Raw genomic sequence first — 23,389 nt, forward strand, 5'->3', positions numbered from 1 at the left:
GTGGCGTTTATTGCAAAGAAATAAATCCAGAAGATGCTCTATAATGTCCCAGGGCATATTTGACGGACTGTTTATGATACCTTAGGTCAGTGTTTCCCAACCTGTGGCCCATTGGTACTCCGTAGTGGCATTGCAATTCTGATGATTGTGTTCAATTCACACCAGTAGCATTGTAGATAGATCACGACCGATCCTGGCCGACCTATCCAACCCCTTGCTCTGACGATTCATCAAGAAGGAAAAGTATTGATGATTGTGCTTGATTCATCTAATGCACTGTTGCTCTGGTCATTGCGTGGAACAAACACGATTTACTGAGGGGGCCCACGCCACTCTCCCAATTCAAACGATTATGGTGGGTTGTGAACATACTGGCATTTGAAAAACAGGGTCATGATACAACAAAGGTTGGTAAATATTGGCTTAGGTCATCATAATTTTACTAACATTTTAAAAATGCTTCTGCAATTGGCACGTAAAACAGCCACATTTTTAGCCCATTCTCTTCTTGCTGTTTGTAAACATACACTGGAATAAACATATATTTAAAATGAATGGAAAATACTTCCTAGGATAGAAAAAGAGTCTTCTAGTTTCCCAAAACAGAAGCTTGTAACCATGATCAAGTTCACCTGGACATTAAAAATCCATTTTATCCATTAAAAATCCTGGACAAAAAAAAAATCCATTTTAATTGCAGGAATTATTTCATTAAAGGAAAAAAAAAAAAACAATTATAATCAAATGCAGAATACTCATTAAATTTCACATCCATCATGACTTATTTGTCTTCGGGCTACCTTCATGTGAAGATCCCATCACAGATGATCATTGTTATAACTGGTCTAGCAAATGAATATGCGTAAAGATTTAGGAGAATTAACTTCCATCATGCTCTCTTAATGAAGTGCATGCTTCATGTGACATTGCAAAGCATTTCTTTTGGGTACAGAATGGAGGAAGGAAGGAAGTTTTGCATAAACATGACATATTTAAGTCCGTAGACCAAACTGGACATGACACCTTTAAATGTCCTTGATTAGTCCATTATGTACATTTACAAAATAGAATATCGGGAGAACGGCCATATACTAGATCAATTTAACCTAGTAACATAAGGAGAAATTATTTGAATATATTGGAAAAAGTGACTTTATTTAACCAAATACAAAGAAGAGAAATGCTTAAGGGAAATATTAAATGTGTCCCACTCACAGTAATGAAATGCATGGGGTTTTAAGCCTTTCTGATTGGATAGCTATTCTACTTAAAAGAAAAAATTGAATTAACACTCTTTCCTTAAACTTCAGAATCTACATCACCAAACCAGATAGAACTTCAGGAGTCCTGAAAAACTAAAATGATGTTTAAATCTTGAAATAATCCTTTTCAGAATGCAGCAGGAAAAATGGGCAAATGTAAGGATCTGAATGACTTTGACTTGGGCCAAACTGGCTAGACGAGCAATCTGGTCCATGGATGGCCAAATCTCATTGATGCATGTGGGGACCAAAGGCTAGCCCATTTTATACGACCCCACATTAGAGTTACATAAGCATAAATTGCTGAAGAACTTAATGCTGGCCATGAGAGAAATTGTGAGAGTGTAGCCACAGACCAGTCAGGGTGACCATGCTGATCCCTCTCCACTGCCCAAAATGCCTGCAATGGCCTTTGAGTGTCAGAATTGGATCATGGAGCAATGGAACAAGGTGGCCTGGTCTAATGAATCACATTTTCTTTTTGATCATGTGGGTGTCCAGGTGCGTCTACATAGTTTACCTGTGGAAAAGATGGCAGCAGGCTGTACCATGGGTTGAAGACAAGCCAGCAGAGGCTGTGTGATGCCAAGAGCAATGATACACTTGGAAACCATGAGTCCTGGCATTCATATGGATGTAAATTAGTTAGTTTGACACGCACCACCTACTTAAAATATTGTTGAAGACCACATATACAGTACTCCTTCATGGCAATGATATTCCCTGATGGAAGTGACCTTTTTTTTAGCAAGATAATACATTCTGCTACACTGCATAAATTGTTTATAAATGGTATGATGGAAATGTCGAAGAGTTCAAGGTGTTGACCCCCCTTGGCCTCCAAATTCCTCATTTCTGAATCAGATCAAACATACATGGGTTGTGCTAGAAAAGCAAATCCAACCCATGGAAGCCACACCTCACAACTTACAGAACTTAAAGGATCTGCCGAAAACATCCTGGTGCAGATACCACAGGACACCTGCAGAGGTCTTGTGGAGTCCATGCATCAATGGTTCAGAGCAGTTTTGGTGGCATGAGGGGAACTTAGGTGGTTTTAATGTTGTGGATGATTGGCGTATACAATGTACACTGTATAGGCTATTTAAGGGCTTTGATTAGGGCTTCTGATCATGGAGTCCTGTTCTTTTTTGAAGACTTCCTTTGTGGAGTTGCTTTATATGCTCAGAAGGAGTGGGGCATGCAGAAGTGATTTCAGGCATCTCGCCCTGGACTTCTCCTCCATTCTAAGGATAGAAGGAAAAACTCTTGTTAGTGACTGTGCAAAGCCTTTACTCTTCCCACTATGTTTTCCTTAACCATAGCCTGTGATAAACTCACCATGTTTGCATAAATGACTCTGTAGATATTGTAAAAATACATGAAAGATGACAGAGAAGATTTTTCACCTAGCAGCCCCAGTAATTAGCCTGAAGGTTCCTAAAAATTCTCAGGTCAGGACAGGTTGGGGAGCATGCACTGGTACAGCACATTGCCAAACCCACCACACAACGAAACACCTTGGGATCCCGGTTGGTAACCCCTCGGGCAGACATGTGGTCCAGTCCAAACCTCTGGAAATTACCTTCTATCTACCGCAGCCAGGTGTTACGTGGGCGTCCCCTGGGCCCGGTCCAGCCATTTGGGTAATCAACAATGAGGATCCTGCGAGCCGGAATCACCCTCGGGGCCTCATTTGGGACTTCATTAACAACTGCTTGTTTGACAGCGGTACCCAAGGATTCTCTGAAGTAACAGAGCCCTGAAGGAGTCCAGTCTTCATCTCAGGTCACTGGATAGCACCCATGTCTCACAGCCATATAGCAAGATTGGAAACACCAGGTCTCTGCTCTGCAATGTTGCACATGTTTGCACATTTGTCTCACATGCACCTTGTTATATATTACGTGTCTTTATGTTATGTGTCGTGGATTCTTCATTGTCCTGTGTTCTATGTAGCACCATGGTCCTGGAGGAACGTTGTTTTGTTTCACTGTATGCTGCACTACTGTATATGGATGAAATGACAATAAATACTCTTGAATCTTGAACTCTGAAAATTTGGACCTTCGTTCTTTGGCAGAGTGTGGAGTGCCACACACCCCTTTCCAGTGATCTCATGACCCCCACCATGCTCTCCCAATTCATCTACTGATACGAATGTCACTGCTGAGGTAAGTAAACCTTGTGTTTGGTGGACTCCCAGATGGGCTTAAAATGGAGAAGGACAAACAAACTGGAATCGCCTTTACTTCTCTATTGGCACATAGACTTGTCTTGCTCAATCCTAGCCCGCCTCTTTTAAATCAGTGGGTAACTGATGATATGTATTATTTGAAATTAGAAATTCTCACTTAGTGGATCTGTTCAAAATGTTTTTAAAAACTGGTAGTATCTAATCAGTAACGTTTTAGAATAAGCATTTATATTGAGGGGAAAGGATTCTCCTCCCTCTTTTCTACTCTTAAAGTTTTATTCTGGCTGTTGGCCTTTCTTTCTTTCTTTCTTTCTTTCTTTCTTTCTTTCTTTCTTTCTTTCTCATGGGCGGAAGCTGAATTGAATTTAGTTTTGTTAAATTTGACTTGCTTGTATGGAATGTTACTTGTTTTTAATAAATTAAAAATAACAAAGAATGATATTATACTAAGCTTTTATCTTAAGACTTTTTCCCACCTAGAGATGATGTTTGATTTTGCTTTGTCTACCTATTTATAAGAATGTGGAATTCATCAAAACTAATGCGTTACATTTTGTGTGCCAACGTTTGTAATTTTAAGAGAGTGGGCTCTATAATCGGCCTCTTAAATGGTCTCCTTTTGTTCAATCCAAGCCTTTTGATGTTCTGTCCTATCATGCTGACTGTATTGTTCTGCTTGAATGTTCTATTATTTGCATCATCTTAAAGCGTAATGTGGTTAATTGCTTCTAAAGAGCTTTTAACTGCTTACCATGAAAGGGCCTCTTATTCAAATTAGCTTTTTAAGTGAACAAAACTTTATATAAAAAAATGACCAAAATAGTAAAAAAAAAAAAAAGAAGAAGAAGCAGAACTGATGGAAAGAAGTAAACACTGAGTATTGGATCCATCGGGTCTTCCTTCCTGTGCTTTTGTAATGGCTTCATAGGTGCAGACAGCATTATTTAAAGCACAAAGACAGGTGCCAAAAGATTGCATGACAGCGATTCAGAGGGAGAATGGGCAAGACAAAAGTTTTAAATTAGATTAGATTAAGTTTTTTTCTGCGGAATGCATAAAGAAGAATACACAGGTAACGATTCAAAGTAAAATATAAGATAATAGAATACAGACATGATATGATATATGTTATGCTAAAATAACAGTAGCAAATAGACGTTTGGCGGCACGGTGGCGCAGTGGTGGTGCTGCTGCCTCGCAGTTAGGAGACCTGGGTTCGCTTCATGGGTCCTCCCTGCGAGGAGAGTCCTTCGGGAGCTCTGGTTTCCACCCACAATCCAAAGACATGCAGGTTAGGTGGATTGGCGATTCTAAATTGGCCCTAGTGGGTGTGTTTGTGTCTGTCCTGTGGTGGGTTGGCACCCTGCCCATGATTGGTTCCTGCCTTGTGCCCTGGGATTGGCTCCAGCAGACCCCTGTGACCCTGTGTTCGGATTCAGTGGGTTAGAAAATGGATGGATGGAAATAGACGTTTGTTGTATTTTCCTATTGGGTTTGTCAGGAGTGAAGGAAGGGAACGTCAGGAGCAAGAGGCGCTTCTTATTGCCTTTGTTATGGTCTTGTTACATAAGAGTACATAAGTAATAGATGCATTTTTGAAGTACCAAAAATAAAGTGTTACCAATCCCTGTCTTAGAGAAGCTCCATGTTTACACCGATGAAAAACAACAACATACTATCCTCTCCATCCGTGAATCGTTAAAATAACATTTTCAGGATCTATATTCAGTTTGTGAATTTGAAACCTGGAAAGTTGAGAATAAAGAGCATTCCAAAGAGTTTCAAGATAAGGTAACACAAAACGAAAGGGTTAAAAACAATATCTAAGTGTTGGTATGTCCCGGTGACCACTGTTGCTCCAGATATCAGGAAATGGAAGCTACAGCAAAACACCCAGAGAAAGGCAGCCCCTCAAAACTATCTGCTCAAAAAAAATATATCAAAAAGAAAAGATTTTTAAGTGACACAATTTTATTCAAATATCCACTAAAAGTAAAAAGTATATTTTTTTTCTTGTACCAAGATTTTGTTGGTCATATGTGACTAAAAATAAAATCATGGGGTGCCCATAAAAGAATTAATTTAATTCAATTCAAATGCATAGATTCGTTAAAGTAAAATTTCTAATCACCCTATATAAGGAACATCACCTGGATGCACTGGGACGCATCATCAGTGATGTATCCTGAGGTCATTCGGTGTTTTGGGTCTCACAACATCATACACCCTTGCTCAGGCGACCCAGCCGGGGTTGATTAATCCCCAACTTGCGTCCCAGTAGCGATCCACAGATCAGCCCTCTTTACCCAAAGCCACCTTGAGGCTTTCTCTGCGGCTTCACTTGCGGATTTAATGGCCCTCTTTTTGGCAGCTCCTGTTATGCCCAGCTGTGTGAGCGTCCTGCAAATCCTTTGCAGCCAACTTCTATGGGCTCATAGAGTACCCTCCAGTCTCTATCCCTGCACTCCTCTACCAGCTCCTGGTACTTGGCGCGTTTCCTCTTGTTAGCTTCCTCGATACGCTCTTCCCAGGGCACTGTCAGTTCCAGCCTGATCAGCTGTTTTGAGGCCTCAGAGGTAATGATCATGTCTGGCCAGAGTGATGTTGTCACGATTTGCTGCAGGAACTTCAGGTGCTTTCCCAAGTCAGCCTGCAGCTGCCATTCAGAGGCTGTGTGGAAGAGGCCTGTTATTACTGCTGCCTTTGTCTGGGATTGCTCTCCCTCTTTAATGAAGGTAACTGCCTTCTTTGAGCCATGGAGGAGTTTGCTTGTGTTGATGGCTGAAGCCAAGCTTTCAGCAACTGCCTTGAGCACCTTGTCATGGCGCCACCGTTAGCGGCCATCTGCCAGAGCCTTAGGGCAGCTGTTGAGTAGATGTTCTAGAGAGTCTCTTCCTGAACAAAGTGGACAGGAGGGTGTCTTGCTTTTCCCCCAGACGTGGAGGTTTGCTGGGCTTGGCAAGGCATCGTAGACCGCCTGCCGCAGAACCGGACACGAAAGAAATCTCCATGCATGATGTCTGACCAGGTGATCCTTCACTGGAAAATACTCTCCCACCTTGTCCATGCATCCTGTTGCTGGAGTCCTATTGCCCTGCTCACTCTCTTTTCCTCCACCCCTACTCGGACCTCTTCCTGGAGTAGATGGATTCTCTCCTTGCCCTGAGCCTTGCTGACTTGGGTCTTTGGGAATTAGTCCAGACCTGCTCTACCTGTTGCCACAGTGCCCACCAGAGCCTTCTGTCTCAGGTGTGACTCTGTCACCTCCACAGCCTTCTCTGCCCTCCATTTCCTGCCTGTCCTCACCTCAATGCCAGCTGCTGACACCTTATAATCATTGGAGTCCCTGTACTGCAGGGCTTCTCTGGTGCTTGCCACCTTGAATTCTTCAGTGAGGCTGTTAAATGGTAGCCACAGGATGGTTCACCGACAAAAGCGCGATAGACATATGCGCCCCGACAAAACCGCGACGGACAAATGAGCGCCGACAAACCCGCTAACTGGTTTTCGACAAATGCGCTCCGACAAAATCGCGAGAGAGGCCAAGACAGTGGGATGCATACGTGCGCATTATGTACACATTATGTGTTAGGTTATAACTGTTATAACTGCTGATGGCATGCCGCGAACAAATAACTCAGTCGAGGGTTGGCATAACGCGTCGTATACAAAGGGGAATTACCAGCAGTCAGGCAGCCAGCAAGTCTAAATACGCTCAACTATCAAGACGACTTGCTGCAATTCTTCCTACATATGCAGGGCGTGATCTTAAGGACTATCTGCGTGCCGTGCTGATGGCATGCCGTGTCTCATAAATTGACTTCTAAAATAAACATTATTATATATGCTTTAAACTAGTAATTCATATTTAATGAAACTTCCACGATTTTGTCGGCGCGATTTTGGCGCCGTGTTTTAATCGGCGCTATTTTGTCGGCTCTCATATGTCTATCGCGCAAATGTCGGGTCACACCACAGGATGTTATTTGTCCCATACAGTTCTGCGCTGGTGAGGCTGCATGGGAGTCCCAGCCTTCTCCAAAGAAAGCTGCTGATGTTCTTTTCAAGTGACTCAACTGTTGAAAATGGGACTGCATAAACCAGCAGAGGCCATAGGACTCTGGGCAGGATTGAGTGCTGATAGATCCAGGCTTTAAACCTACCAAGCAGGCCAGACCTATCAACCTTGGTGAGCCACTTCCCAAGCTCCTGGGTGGACTTCTGAATGGCAGCTGTGTCTTTCAGTCTTTCCCCAAACTCATGATTGGCTGCTCTGTGATGGATAGGATTTCTGTACCCATGACAGCAAATCAGTACTTATCAGTCACCTTCCCCTTCTTTAGCACCATGGACGTTGACATGGAAGACTTAGAACTCATCCTTACCCATGTGACGAGTCTCTCAAGTCCTTGTAGGATCCACCTGCTCCCTGGTTAGATCATCCATATAGGCTCTTATCAGGGGCTGTAGTAGTCAGCTTAACTATGTGAAGGAAAGGAGACATCATCTAAAAGTTGATTAAAGTATGTAGGATAGAGGTTGGGAGCATGTGCTGATAGCTCTTTGCTGTACCCACCACACGCTGCACCACCCGAATTGGGACCCGAGTGCAGCAGGTGACACCTCAGCACCACACTGGAACAGTGTGAGTTTTTTTACAGTAGCTGGAGTGCCAATCCTGCCAACAACCTCTGATTTTTCCCTGTAAGTCGGAGGACCTGCTTGTAGGGCTGGATGCAGATTAAAATCAAATCCATGATGGAGCAATTGCAGGTTAAGGGCCTTGCTCGAGGACCCAACGGAATAGAGTCTCTTCTGGAGTTCACGGGGTTCAAACCGGCAACCTTCCAATTAGATCCGTAGCTTCAGAGCCACCACCCTGCCCCAATGTAGGATAACATGCATTAAATAATAATACTGATAACATGCAATAGAACATTTTTGAATAAAATCATGTCATTTATGGTGGTGCAGTGGTAGCGCTGCTGCTCCCTCGCAATAAGGAGACCTGGGTTTGCTTCCTGGGTCCCCCCTGCATTGAGTTTGCATGTTCTCCCCGTGTCTGCGTCTTCTCCGGTTTCCTCCCACAGTCCAAAGACATGCAGGTTAGGTGCATTGGCGATCCTAAATTGTCCCTAGTGTGTGCTTGGTGTGTGGATGTGTGCGTGTCCTGCGGTGGGCTAGCGCCCTGCCAGGGGATTTGTTCCTGCCTTGCGCCCTGTTTTGGCTGGGATTGGCTCCAGCCGACCCCCGTGACCCTGTGTTAGGATAATGGCTGACTGACTGACCGTGTCACTTAAAAAAAACTTTTTTTTAATGTTTTAAAAAGGTTACAAAACCTTGACTTGGGCGGATAGGTGATTTGACAGGAATGACATTAACGACAAAGTGGAGTTGAATCTACTATCTTAAAATGAAGCATAACATTAATTCATGTTCATATCTCATTTCAGAAAATCCTAACCACGGTGAAACTTTACACATGTGAAGTACTGCAAATGTACGTTTGTCTATTGGAGGATTGAACCTCCAATCTTTCTTAGAAAAGCCTAAAACTTTATCCATTCAGCCAATATCAGCAATCACTCAAAAGAGTATTTCATCCAATTTGTATATAAATGAGGAAAAATTGTTAAAATTTAAGATTGGTTTTGAACCTTGACCATTTCATTGACGTGCTTACCCCTCGACCAATTCTGCTTAACTGTCATATTGAAGTAATTTGACAAAAATGAAATATCAATTAATCAGAATGATTTTTTAAAATTAATTTAACTACATTGACCTTGACCCTTCGACCATTTGATTGAAACTCCAACATGCTAACCACTTGACCAACGCCGCTAATCTCTATATACTGTATATAAAAGCCAAATACCACTGACTCACTCATCACGAAATCTCCCGAACCACCAGGACTTGGGACTTGAAATTTCGAATGTAGATTACCCTTGGCCCATAGGTGCTCGCTAAGAAACAGTTTTCAAAATTTCATGGTCCAAGTGCGTTCTGTCTGTTCGCTTTTCACGAGAGAATTACTAAACAGATTTAGATTTTCATAATAAGAAACTAACTTCTTTTGAATTTCAGTACGTTGAAATAAAAATACCAAGGAGAAAAAAATGAACACGTAGAATTTGTTATTAAGTAAAATGAGAATGTGTCTAGGGAGTGAATACTTTTGCAAGGTACTGTTCATACATGCATTGAAGTTTTACGTTCAGCATCATTTTTTGTGTGCATGGGGGTCAGCTATTTTATTTTATTATGTATTTCATTTACTTTAATTAGGGTGGTCCAGCAGTTATGAGAACTGGCTCACAGTGCTAGAGGTCTGGGGTTAAAGCATTGCTCAGACGTTGACTACGTGGAGATTTCATGTTATCCATATGGATTTTTTTGTTTTGCCATTCTGATTTCTATCAACAGCCTGAATATACACACCCGAGGTTGATTGGCTATTTTAATTTGGTTCAGTGCCTTTGTGTATGTTTGTCCAGTAACTGGTAGTGCATATGGTATTACTGTATTTATCTTGATTTTCAGAAAGCATTTGATAAGGTGCCACACGAGAAGTTAGGTGTCAAACTAAAAGATGTTCAGGGTGTGGTGTGTAGATGGGGCAGAATTGGCTCAGACACAAGAAACAGAGGGTGATGCTGCGGGGAACCTGATTAACAGTAGGTGATGTCAGATGTGGTGTTCCTTAAGGGTCGGTGCAAGGGCTGCTGCTATTTTTAATATACATAATTAATTTGAATAGGAATATAAGTAACAAGCTGGTTAAGTCTGCAGATGACACCAAGCCAGGTGGATTGGCAGATAATCGAGAATCTGTTGAACCATTACAGAGTGACTTGGAGAGCAGACAGGCTTGGGCAGATTTGTGGCAGATTTAAAGTAATGTCAGTAAAAGCAAAGTATTACAAGTACAACGTAAAAATGTTAGGTTTGAATACACAATGGGGGCTCTGAAACTTGGACGTATCCTTTATGAGAAAGACCTAGGGGTCTAAGTGGACATCACAATCAACTTCAATGCAGTGTTTAGTTTCATTAGAACATTCTAATAAAATAATAATAAAAATAATAGATTTTATTTATATCGTGCTTTATATTTAACAATCTCAAAGTGCTACAAAATAAGAATGAAATTAACAAACAAAAAAATCTATAGAAATAATTTAACAAAAAGTCTTTCTAAAAAGATAAGTTTTTAGGTTTCGTTTGAAGGCATCAATCGACTGTGGGGCTCTCAAGTAGTCAGGGAGGGAATTCCACATCCTTGGCGCCACCGAAGAAAAGGCTCTATCACCCATACTGCTAAGTTTAGTTCTAGATGAGAACAGGCCATTCAGCTCACAAAGCTCACCAGTCCTACCCACTTATTTCTTCCAAAAAACATCGAGTCGAGTTCTGAAAGTCCCTAACATCTTAATGTCTTCCACACTACTTGGTAGCTTATTCCAAGTGTCTATCGTTCTTTGTGTAAAGAAAACGTCCTAATGTTTGTACGAAATTTACCCTTAACAAGTTTCCAACTGTGTCCCCGTGTTCTTGATGAACTCATTTTAAAATAACAGTCTCGATCCACTGTACTGATTCCTTCATAATTTTAAACACTTCAATCATATCACCTCTTAATCTTCTTTTGCTTAAACTGTAAAGGCTCAGCTCTTTTAATCTTTCCTCACAATTCAACCCCTGTAGCCCTGGAATCAGCCTAGTCGCCCTTCTCTGGACCTTTTCTAGCGCTACTATGTCCTTTTTGTAGCCTGGAGACCAAAACTGCACAGAGTACTCAAGATGAGGCCTCACCAGTGCACTTATAAGGTTGAGCATAACCTCCTGTGACTTGTACTCCACACATCAAGGTGCTATAACAACAACAACATTTATTTATATAGCACATTTTCATACAAACAGTAGCTCAAAGTGCTTTACATATTTAAAGAATAGAAAAATGAAAGACACAATTATAAAACAAAATAAATCAACATTAACATCGAATAAGAGTAAGGTTCAATGGCCAGGGGGGACAGAAAAAACAAAAACTCCAGACGGCTGGAGAAAAAATAAAATCTGTAGGGATTCCAGACCATGAGACCGCCCAGTCCCCTCTAATCTCAAGTCCCCCTATAATCTGACATTCTGTTAGCCTTCTTAATGGCTTCTGAACTCTGTTGGGAAGTTGATACCTTAGAGTCCACTATGACTCCTAAATCCTTCTCATAAGCTGTACTCTCAATTTATGCTTACATATAAAATCCGCAATAGAGTGAAGCCGCGAAAGTTGAAGCGCGATATAGTGAGGGATTACTGTAGTTTACTATTAAACTGTGCATTCTATGGTATAATTAACAATTTTTGTGCTTAAAAAATATATATATTTACATACAGCTCATAAGGTCCGAAATGGATTAATTGTATTTACATACAATCCTAGTGGGGAAATTACTTCAGGTCACGACCAAATCGGGGTGCAACCAGAGTTTTGGAACGAATTACGGTCGTAACCTGTGGTTTCACTGTAAATAATATCATACAGTATGCTCCACTTTGATCGTATCCTTTCGTTGCCTCCTCATAGAATTCCAAAAAGTTGCCATTAAGAAGACTAACAGAATGTTAGGTCATATAGCGCCTTGATGTGTGGAGTACAAGTCTAAAGAGGTTCTGCTCAAGCTTTATAACACACTGGTGAGGTCTCATCAAGGCTCAAAAAAACACCAACATTCAAGAAGCACTTCAAAAAGAGACAGGACACTCAAGGCCTGCACAAAGAGACCCTGCCGATCTAATTTTTTATTTCTCTTACCCCCGTTACATGACTGTCACCCGATTTGCTACACAGCAACAGTGACAGAAGAGTCCAGAGGCAAATGGCAGGCGAGAGTAGAGGCTTCGGGTGAAGCCCCAGCCAAATCCTAATGGCTACATGGTGGAAGTAATTACTGACGTAAAGACGGGAGTGATAGAAGACACATTTGTACATTGTTCTTTACACTAAAAAATACTAAAGACACTCCTAAGGCTCAGTATATATCAATTAATGACGGCTTAATTGCGATATAACAGGCACCTACTGACTGTATATACTGACCTGCCACAATGTCTGGGGTTCATTAACTAAATAGTCAAGTAGCACCCATAAAACAGCCAAAAACAATTAAACTATTGACATACAAGTGTAGCCTGCTTTTTAGTGGCTTTATTTAATTAAGAATCAATTATTAAGTACTTCACATTTATTCTCGAAATTTTTTCAAGATACTTTTAACATCAGGTTGGCCTGGTTCTTGTTTGATACAGTTACATATTCCCAAAGGAATGAAAAATCAAAAAAGAGATCTACTTAATATCTTTTTGGTTCCTCCTCGACAACAATGAGATCAGAAAGAAGTAAAATGGAGACGTTGTCTTTTGTCTCGTTCTTCTTAGATTTTTCGTCTGAGACAGAATAACCCGGGATTCTCATAAGTGTCTCGTTTTGAGCTTCAGCAGAGATCACAGCAAATTGAAACAGTGGGCTCAGATCTGCCATGGAGTGTGCTGACATTTTTATTGCAGTTTGAAAGTATGTGCATTGTGGCAGTAATGGCAGTAATATGAGTAAAACACATTACTCTGATTACAAAAACTGTAGGCTTTGCTTCTGGATGATACTTTTAGCTGCTTTAATTTATACTGCTGTGCTCTGATTAGGTCATACTCATTCTGGAAGAAAAGGTTGGCAATTTAGCATAGTGGTTAAGACTTTGGATTTCAAATCCCACTGCTGACACCTGTGTGACCATAAGAAAGTCACTTCATCTGCCTGAGCTCCAATTAGAAAACCAGAAGCAATGTAACCGATCGTATCTCAAATGTTTTTCATGTTGGCTTTTTAATGGCTCTATAAGGTTCTTTACTGGGTTGTCTGGTTCCCCATAGAACTATTGCTTGACCAAGTAGCATTTCATTCTCAGAAGGGTTTTTTGCATAAGAAGCTGGTTCTTTGTTGTAGAAATAAAATCTTAAAAGTATGGTAGGCGACCAAGTAGGATACTAACAGATTAAGAAAGCCTAGACTTAGCCTGTGTTATTGTACGTCTGCAGAAAGAGTGCTTTTAAAATCATGACCCATTGGTATTTTACAAATCTGTTAACCACCTATTCACCGTTAATGACTAAGTACAAAAGTCAACATCCAGGGGCAGAGGGTGTAAAAAAAAGGTGTTAACATCAATAAAACTTGCTGTTACGTTATAGGTAGACCCTTTATGCTAGGAGGACTGTTAAGACTTGTTGACTTAAGATCAAATCTCAGTGTCTGCGTGAGTAGCATAGAGTAAGCAATATCTAGAATGGCATTGAAATTGGCAACGCAAATGCGCAAAGCAAAATACTCAGTGCATTGTAAAATAAATCAGCCTCGGACACACAGAAAGGTTTGGGGCAGCCACCCATATATGGTACCTGGGTGCAAAAAGGTTTAGTCATCCCACTGGAGTGCACAGTTTAAGTTCTCAGTCTGAACTGATTCGTTAAGGTAAAATGGCGTCTTTATAGACCAGGTCCCGGAAATTATGTCATCTTGGATGCCAGGGCCAGAAGTAATGTTTTGAGATGGCGCTGGAACCGGAAGTGGTGTCTTTCTGGGCAACAGAGCCGGAAGTGACGTCTTTCAGGGCGATGGAACCGTGAATTGGCATCTTTGAAGAGAAATCAGGCAGGTTTTCCCGCATCTGGTCTGCAGAGAAAACAGAAGAAACTTTAGCGCACCCCACCAGCCCCTGGCCTGGCATGGAATTTCCTTCTTTCAGTCCACTCAATTTCCTCCTATTCGCAAGTGTGTGACAGCATATTATTTATTTATTTTTTGTGTATTATTGCTTAAATGGACTCTAACTTATCGAACTCAGATTTTGATGCAAGTGATCTAGAGTTAGAAAATGAAAGTCAGGTACCTTCATGAGCTGATTGGTCCTCAACTGATCGTGCAGCTGATGAACCAACGTTCGTCCTGGGAAGACAACACAGACATAGATTTGTGGGAGGTAAGTGGCTACTGGACTTCAACAAACAACACGGCGTGCTAGTGGAGAATACGGATTACTGGCCATTCGACTACGTCAAGCTCTTTTTTCCCAGAACGTGCCATTCCGCTTATGAGTGATGATTCGTATGTAATGAGTCTGTGAATTGACATACTGTAGTGGCTCATGGAACCTAAGTCAGAGTGACATTTGTCATAAATAAGCATTTTATGTTGATTTATGTGTGTAACCATTGCAGTTGTGTGCCTTTTAGAAAACAGAATAAAAATATTTAGCCCTGGGATGAAAGGAAAAAAAATAATTAGCCTTAAAAGAGTTAAAAGAACAGATTTCAGTTATTCACAGACACCACTGCTTCTCATGGTCGACTTCCAAGAACAAAGGCCACATATGGCACTTGAGTTAAAAGGACAGGCCGATGATGATTAGTGACAGGCAGATAATGCTAAGTGTCACTAAAGTGAGCTATACATTACCGCACGAGTATTTAATTCAAGAGAAAACGTTTCTTTTTGGCAGTGGGTGGGTGGGTAGGGGTAGTGGGGTGGTGGTTGTATTTTCTTTGGAAGCATTAAGGATTCTCACTGCATTTTCAACCTCGGTAATTTGAACCAAACCTTCAAATTCCCACATCCCCAACAGTCAATAACATACTATTTAAGTGAAATGGGCCATATTAACCCCAGCCAGCTTGCGTCTCTGCTCTCCATTGATCAGATAAACAGTTGTAAGATATTTTATTACAAAATGATGCACTCGTTTAAGCATCTCTTCATATAACGAGAGGCTTATATTGGATGTGAAATAGCAAGAAACTTGTGTCCCCAGGGGTCCATCAGAGGGAATTATTGAGGGCCAGCTTTCACCGAAAACGGCTCTTTATGGCTTAGTTTTATCTTACAGTCAAATCAAATTAAAACTGCCTGTCTATCTGTGACCTGCCATTAATCAGAAAGTAGAAGTTGTGCCCTGGTGATTTGTTAGCATGACCCTTCTTCATGCTGCAGCCTCAAAGACCATCACTGAAATTAGGAAACATTATCTTTTTAAAGTGAAAGGGGGGAACAAAAAAAAAAAAGTCAACCCGTGATAAGCATTGCCAGAGGCTTTCAAATATCTTTCGCCACTAATAATACATTTAGGCAACAGAAAGGCATTAAAAAAAGTTACACGGAAGGCTGGAAATGTTGCAGGCTAAAGAGTGTATCCTGCTTTTTTGATAATCACAGTAGGTGGCGAGCCAATATTTCACAGCTTTGCCACACTGTAAATACATGCTAATTAATGTGGTAAATTATTTAACACCCCTATTATCTGTGACCTTGTAATTCAGGGCATTTACTAATGCTACCTAAGCAGCAGAGAGATTTGCTCACATCAGCATTTCCTATTAATTTACTATTATTTACGTAACAAAAAAATGCTTTAAGTTTTCAAATAGCATTAACTCCACTTAAGAACGGGTAATCCTGCAGCTCAGTTTAAGTCTCTGCATTCGCTAAATGGAATTCCACATGAAAGACTAATACTTATCTGTGGTTTGCCAAGAGATGATGTGCAGTGCTCTATCATATTTGGTTTTTAATTTAATTAACACTCCGTAAGACTCACAAGTCTATCAAATCAACCCTTGAAAAGCGTAGGAGTACCACAAGGTGGCTCTAGCAGCACTTTCTCCATGTAAGTCAATGTAAGGCATCTCTGGAAGTAAAAGCTGAAATAAGCAGAGGCATTCATGGGAGAGAGGAAAAGAAGAAAAAAAAAGAGCAGTAAAGTGCTTCTTCATAGATAACTCCTTTGTTTCTTCATTTTTACTGAAGATAAGTTGATTTCACTGCAGGTAAAGCAGGCAGCAGCATCTGATATAGTAGGGTGTCGTACCGTGTTAGCCATTATGGGTGCAATGAGAAGTCAAGCAAAATGACACCTTTTATTGGCTAACTGAAAAGATTATAATATGCCAGCTTTCGTGGCAACTCAGGCCCCTTCTTCAGTCTAAGCTGCCTCGAAAGCTTACATATTATAATTTTTTTACTTATCAACAACAACAACAACATTTATTTATATAGCACATTTTCATACAAACAGTAGCTCAAAGTGCTTTACATATTAAAGAATAGAAAAACGAAAGACACAATTATAAAACAAAATAAATCAACATTAATTAACATCGAATAAGAGTAAGGTTCAATGGCCAGGGGGGACAGAAAAAACAAAAAAGAAACTCCGGACGGCTGGAGAAAAAATAAAATCTGTAGGGATTCCAGACCATGAGACCGCCCAGTCCCCTCTGGACATTCTACCTAACATAAATGAAACAGTCCTCTTTGGATTTAGGGTTCTCACGGAAGGGCTTGATGATGATGATGGTCACGTAGACTTCTACCTTTTAATCCATCCATCATTGTTGGAGCATCATGGTGCTTTGAGTAGGTGGTGGTGGCGCAGGCCAGAAAAGGCTGGAAAAAGAAACAGAAAAGAGAGTAGGGGTCAGTACGGATTTTAGAGCCACCATGAATAGTTATTATGAGGAAATTGAACATATAGAGTATCAGGATTAAGTTAAATTAAGATTAAATTGAAGTTATAGAAAAGCCATGTTAAAGTAATGTGTTTTCAGCAGTGTTTTAAAGTGCTCTACTGTATCAGCCTTGCGAATTCCTACTGGCAGGCTATTCCAGATTTTAGGTGCATAGCAGCAGAAGGCCGCCCGCCTCACCACTTCTTTTAAGTTTTGTTCTTGGAATTCTAAGGAGACACTCATTTGAGGATCTGAGGTTACGATTTGGAATATAAGGTGTCAGACATTCCGATATATAAGATGGGACGAGAATATTTAAGGCTTTATAAACCATAAGCAGAATTTTAAAGTCAATTCTGAATGACACAGGTAACCAGTGTAGTGACATTAAAACTGGAGAAATGTGTTTGGATTTTCTTTTCCTAGTTAGGAATCTAGCAGCTGCATTCTGCACTATAAATAAAAGATGTCATTTTGCTTGACTTCTCAGTAGCATCAGATATAATCCATGCAGTGGAGTCAATAAAACATAGTATAAGACGCTAGGGGTCACTGTTGCCCCTTTAACCCCAACAGACAGACGCTCAGGACACAAACTAAAAGCACTAAGAAGTGTTTTAATTATTATCTTCTTAATAATCGTGCCCAAAGCACCACAGCCACAATAAACACAAGTCAATCAACAATCACAATTCTCTCTCCTCGACTCCTTCCAACAAGCGTTGTCCACCTCCTCCCGACTTTGGCTCACTTACATAGTGCCCGACCCGGAAGTGCTTCTGTTCTTCTTCCCACGTGACTTGCCAGCATTTCCGGGTCAGATGGAGAACTCAAGTTCTTTAGTCAGCCTGGAAGTACTTCGGAGCTCCCTTCCACGTGATTCAGGGCTATAGGGAAAGTATGACTCCCCAGGTCCTTTGACAGCACACCCTGGTGGCACCCAATGCACCAAACAGGGCTTAGAAACCAAACTCCAAGTACCAGGATGCCCTGCGGGAATCCGGGGCACCGCTATACTCCAGGGGAGCTGCCATCTAGCGTCTTGGAGAAGATAGATAGATAGATAGATAGATAGATAGATAGATAGATAGATAGATAGATAGATAGATAGATAGATAGATAGATAGATAGATACTTTATTAATCCCAAGGGGAAATTCACATAATCCAGCAGCAGTATACTGATACAAAAAACAATATTAAATTAAATAGTAATAAAAATGGGGCGGCACGGTGGCGCAGTGGTAGTGCTGCTGCCTCGCAGTTAGGAGACCTGGGTTCGCTTCCCGGGTCCTCCCTGCGTGGAGTTTGCATGTTCTCCCCGTGTCTGCGTGGGTTTCCTCCGGGCGCTCCGGTTTCCTCCCACAATCCAAAGACATGCAGGTCAGGTGGATTGGCAATTCTAAATTGACCCTAGTGTGTGCTTGGTGTGTGGGTGTGTTTGTGTGTGTCCTGCGGTGGGTTGGCACCCTGCCCAGGATTGGTTCCTGCCTTGTGCCCTGTGTTGGCTGGGATTGGCTCCAGCGGACCCCCATGGCCCTGTGTTCGGATTCAGCGGGTTAGAAAATGGATGGATGGATGGATAGTAATAAAAATGCATGTAAAAGCAGACAATAACTTTAAGTAATGTTAGCATTTACTCCCCCGGGTGGAATTGAAGAGTCGCATAGTGTGAGGAGGAACGATCTCCTCAGTCTGTCAGTGGAGCAAAACAGTGACAAAAGTCTGTCACTGAAGCTACTCCTCTGCCTGGAGATGACACTGTTCAGTGGATGCAGTGGATTCTTCATAATTGACAGGAGTTTCCTTAAGGCAGTGTCCAAAAGTTGTTGCCTTCCCCCCATCCTTTCATTCTCAGGGTGTCCTCGCCGGGTTCAGCTGCTGGCCGTCTATCACGATAGGAAAATGTTACTACTCAAGGGTTGATCTTTAATGGTTCTTGAATCTTAAAAGAGATTCTTATTTGTGTCCATTTAAGAGTCAACTTTGTCACAAGTTGTTTCTCCTAAGATTCCTAGCTTTAGACAAAAAGGAAATACAACAGGTAAATTGAGTCAAAACTGAGAATTTGGTTAGAAGACCATTTTAGGTTTTGTGAGATCTCTTTCTAGTTTTGTTTTAATCTCTTTCAAGACTTCATATTTGTATTTATTATACAGGGTGGTCCAGATCTAATTATGCAGATCCAGATAGTCTGGATGTCTTTCATTTATGTGGGGATGATTCCAGTTTGGCGCAAAGACGATTCTTCATGTCGTCAGTTTGCATACTTCTCGATGGTCCGGGATTTTTCGGGTGATTTTCTATGTAATAAACTTAATGAGTTATTGCGTAATGAAAATTGAAAAATTAGATCTGGACCACCCTATAGGAATGATGTCCTTATCCAGGTGACTTAACACCTTTGAGATATGATTGGTTACAATTCTTTTGCTAATTGGAGCACAGGCAGGTGGACACACAGTGGTGTCAGTAGTGGGATCTGAACTTACAACCGCAGAGTTTGAAGCCCAAAGTCCTAACTACTATGCCACACTGCTTGCCTTTTCTTCCAGAATGAATACGATCAATAATATAAATCAGAGCAACTAATAGTATTTTTCAGAAGCAAGGAGTACCGTTTTCTAATCAGAGTAAATTGTTGTATTCAAGACACTACTTAGAGGTTCTGAACCCACTCTGTGAATTTGCTGAAGCTCAAGAGAAGCTTATGAGAACCCTGGGGTATTTTGTTTCAGGAGAAAAATCTGAGAAATCATGAGATAAGTGCATATGTCTCCATTTGATTTCTTTCTAGTCTCATTGTTGTCCAGGAGAATCCAAAAAGATATTAAGGAAATCTCTTTTTTGATTTTTCATTCTTATGGGTATACCGTGGATTCAGAAAGCCCTTCACATTCTCCACACTTTAATGTGTCACAGATTGAATTTTAAATGGATAAATTTGCCACTTTTGCCCACCAATCTATGCTCAATATTCAATAATGACACAATGAAAACGTGTTTTCAGAAAGGTTTGTACATTTATTAAAAATCAAAAATCACTATGCCTTTGTAACCACAAAGGGGCACAACTAAACCCCAAACCACAGGAACAGTAATGCACCAACACAAGTTTGGGTTCAAATAAAGGATTTTTGTTTGTTTCCAATACCTTTTAAAGAATTACCAGCCACAATACAGTACACAAAAAATACATTTTCTTTTTAAACCTTCCTTAGAGTGCTGCCCACTGCCTCCTGAGTCTGACTCAAATAAGCGAGGCTGCAGGCTCTCTTTAAAATCCAACCTGGAAACTGCTTCTGGTGTCATGCCTTCTGGAAAGTCCTCCACTGGCAGTGCCCTCTGGTGGTACCCAAAGACAGCAACAAGGCTACGCTTCCCATGCCACCCTGTGGATGTCCTACTCGGGTTCAGCCCTGAGGAGCACTGTCACCTGTGATGTGGTGAAATGAACGTCTCCCATTATGCCAGTTTACTGAGTTTTGGTCTTCTGGCTGGCTAAGAATCCATACTTTACACCAGCCAGAATGCCTGTCCTTCCTTCCTGGCACCCACACTCTACACACTCATCTGGTAACTTGCATCTTAACCCCCCATGTAGTTAGCAGATGTGAACTTTACAGAGTTCACCTCCAAACAAATTGAATATTTTTTTAAAAAAACAAATGCATCTTCAGAGGTTTCCACAAAAATACTTTAGGGATCTCTGAAGTTGTTTGTAAGAGGTCAGATTATTTCATGTCTTTTCCATCAAAATAAATTAGTGACCAAGAAGGCATGAGGAGTTAATCAGCAAGATCTCCAGAATAGATCAGGAATACACCAGGTCACCAGATGAGGAACGTTTCAGGACAAAACACAGGCTCTACACTCAGAATTGAACCCCTTGAGCACAAAAGAAATGAAACAAGTCGTCTTTATATTACAACATCCTTATTATGAACATGGAGTGAAGGCTAATAAGATCTTAGCTCAACAGATTCCCTGTGCAATAACAGAAATTACCAATGCCAATGGAGATAAAATCATTGACCATAATAAATATAACTTGCACATTTAGGGAGGACTATAAGTCCTTAGGTTTAAACGGGGTGTCTGTTGAGTCCTGATTTGTTAGGTTTTGTCTTTTTTTGTTCCTGCTTTCTTTTTAAACATTCTGATGTTTTCTTTTTGTTCGTTTTTTTCTAGTTTGACTATGAAGCCATTCTCTCATTCATAGAAGTATTCAGACCCTTAATTTAATATTTTGTTGAAGCCTTTTTTGTCAGCAATTCCACCTTTTAGTCTTCTTGTTTTTATGGTCTTTGCAAACTTGGACATCTGGATTTGGGCACTTGATTGCATTCTTCTTGACTCGTCTAGATTGGATGGAAAGTGTCTATAAAATGCCACCTTTGGGTCTCTCCACAGGAACAGTAATTATGGGCTCAAATAAAAATCCTTGACAGATGTTCTATGGGGTCTAAATCTTGGCTTTGGACACTGAGAGATATGTCCTGAACCCACCATAAAGTTGTCTTTGCTATATAATTTAAGTCGCTGTCATGCTAAAAGGTGAACCAAGATGTTTTATGGTGTATAAATTGAGGCTCTGGCTGGGCCACTCAAGGATACCCAGACACTTGTCCCAAAGCCACTTAAGCATCGTTTTAGCTGCATGCTTTAGGTCATTGTGATAGCATGTAACAGATGTCTATCCTGAATGTGCTCCAAAGCGAATAAATGTGTCACATAGATGCCACCCAATACCCCAAGACCACCACGAATAATAATAGCCAGCTGACTGCTGTGTTACTGAAAACAACTTTAACTGCACATTGTCTCTGTATTTATCAGCTCATAATGGTAAGGAAAGGATACAGAAATTAAAAAATATAGAAGTTAGTTTCTTTAAGTGCAATCAATGACGTATTTATGCACACTATAAATATGTATTGTCACACATGTGTGCATGAGAGGCAGCTAAAGGGCCTGAATAATGGTAATTCCACGCCAGACCAATCTTCTGCAGACCATCTACGGGAAATCCCGTGTGGTCCCGCCGCCAATGATGATGTCACTTTCCTGTTCTGGCACCAATGATGACATCATTTCCGGCCCTGATCACGTCACTTCCGGCTTCAGCCTTTAAAGTCACCATCTTCACACCTCTCAAGCAGTTCTGTTTCTTGGACTGGAACGTGAACACAACTCATCTTAAACAAACCCATTCTGCATCCAGGGCATAATATACAGGTGGCTGCCCCAAACCTTTTTGATGTCTTCTGTCTATTCTTGTGACAGTATATATGTACAATACATGTGGATGTAAATGTGGACAAAAGAGAATGAGAAGAAAGAACTGGTATGCTTTGTGACTGGCATTCAATCCAGTGGTGGTGTTTGTGTTGTTCTAGATGCTTCCAGGATCCCCTTTATGTGTCTATGTATCCCTGTAAGTGGGTTGATTTGAAAATGGCTGAACTATCATAGCCATGTTATTATATTTATGTATTACAATTATTAATTATTAATAAAATTAAATTATTAATTTTTTGTGTTTTTTTTCAAAAGATGGCAGATTGGGAATAATTCAAATGAAGACTATGGTGGCAGCGGTGGGATGGGCCAGTGTAAGTGAGTGATGAAGATGGAAGACAACAGCAGGATAGTGCCAGAATGGAACACTAACACTTCCTCCTTTCTGATGCTACACAACACGATGCCAACAGCAACAAGCGCCCAGGAGATGGGTCATTTGTTCCACATGTCAACACATCCATGAACAGATCAAAGAGGTGAGATCTTAACGAAGATCCCCGGTGCAGACGTACTCTAACTGGAATTCTTGTGTAACTGTTTTTAACCCAAGTTCTAATAAACAAATTCAAGAAGGGCCTGATATTGGATTTTTTACCAGCTTTAATCCCTGTATTTGATAAGTGATATTCCTAATGTGTGAGTTATATGCATGTGCCTAGTAGGGGTGTCTTCAGTGAAAGGTATCAGTGGGTGAGGCTTCTGACCAATGACACCCTGGGGCCCGCGGAAGTCTTATCGAAGTCTATCTCCACTTGTTCTTCTTATGTGTTTAAATCACATCCCATTGCATCACTAATCAGAAGCAACTTGAACAGATGATTAGAAACTTCATTTTGGATTTCCAAGTAAAATGCATTTACTTTGTAAATAACAGAACAGACTGTACTTTTTCTTAAAGGCATCTTTTGTTTTCTGCTGTTCCCTGTGGTAAATACAAGCTGCACTTTGCAATGCACGACTAAATTTCCTCTTTAGGCCTCTATTAATGACAAAGTGTTTTATTCTCTGTAAGGTGTAATTTGAGTTGGCTATAGAAATTAAAAGTGGTGGAAAGTGTGGTCTTCAAG

The sequence above is a fragment of the Polypterus senegalus genome, chromosome 15, assembly GCF_016835505.1.
Source record: "Polypterus senegalus isolate Bchr_013 chromosome 15, ASM1683550v1, whole genome shotgun sequence".
NCBI lineage: Eukaryota > Metazoa > Chordata > Cladistia > Polypteriformes > Polypteridae > Polypterus > Polypterus senegalus.